This window comes from Vombatus ursinus, unplaced genomic scaffold (assembly GCF_900497805.2).
Source record: "Vombatus ursinus unplaced genomic scaffold, bare-nosed wombat genome assembly UNPS02014801.1, whole genome shotgun sequence".
NCBI lineage: Eukaryota > Metazoa > Chordata > Mammalia > Diprotodontia > Vombatidae > Vombatus > Vombatus ursinus.
In genome coordinates, this window is record NW_020954579.1 from 17,123,121 (window position 1) to 17,123,904 (window position 784).

Below are 784 nucleotides of genomic sequence, written 5' to 3' on the forward strand. Positions count from 1 at the left end.
CAAAACTTGCCTTTTGAAAGGAGACAAAAAGCTATATATGCCTTAGACTTGCCCAGAGGTGCTAGAACCCAAGCTTCTTATTTTTCAGTTTAACTAACTGGGCTTTTTTTTCTCCCAGTTTTTTTTTTTCTATGTGTGTGTGTATTATTTATTTGGCTAAAGGGGAATTTTCACAGCGTATTTCTTTTAAGGAAGACTCTTTACATATAGAAAACAGATTTGTCAGTTGACTTCTGCCTTCCCAGTGCTGTTTGTTTGCTCAGTAGAGCCTCTCTGCCCCTACTGCCTGCCAGGTCCCACTTCCTGGTTCAGCATCCTCATCCCTACCTTTCATTGGCTCGTTGCTATGGAGACAGGCCCACTTCAGCATTTGTTTGATGAGGTCACTGGCGATGTAATGTGTATGTGGTGGATGGGTGGATGGGTGGGGGGAAGAGGGGGAGTTATGGGATGGGAAAAGGGAGTTCCAATGGTAGTCTTTTGTTCTTTTGCAATAATAGTGTTGATAGTGGAGAAGGAGAAGACCCTGTCACAAGAAGGGTACAAGCGCACCCTACTCCCCATAAGCATGATATTAGGACAAACAAGGATATGGAGGTAACTGTGATAAGTGAGAGCTAGGGTCCTGAAGTGAGGGTTGTGGATTGGTTTGAGGGTTTCAGATTGTTAAAGTAGGGTTTAGTACCCTCAGATCTGATAAAGATCAGCCCAGGGAAGGCGCAACAGGGCCACTGAAAAATCCTTCTATCAACTTAATCTTCTTAACCTCTCTGGCTCTCAATCT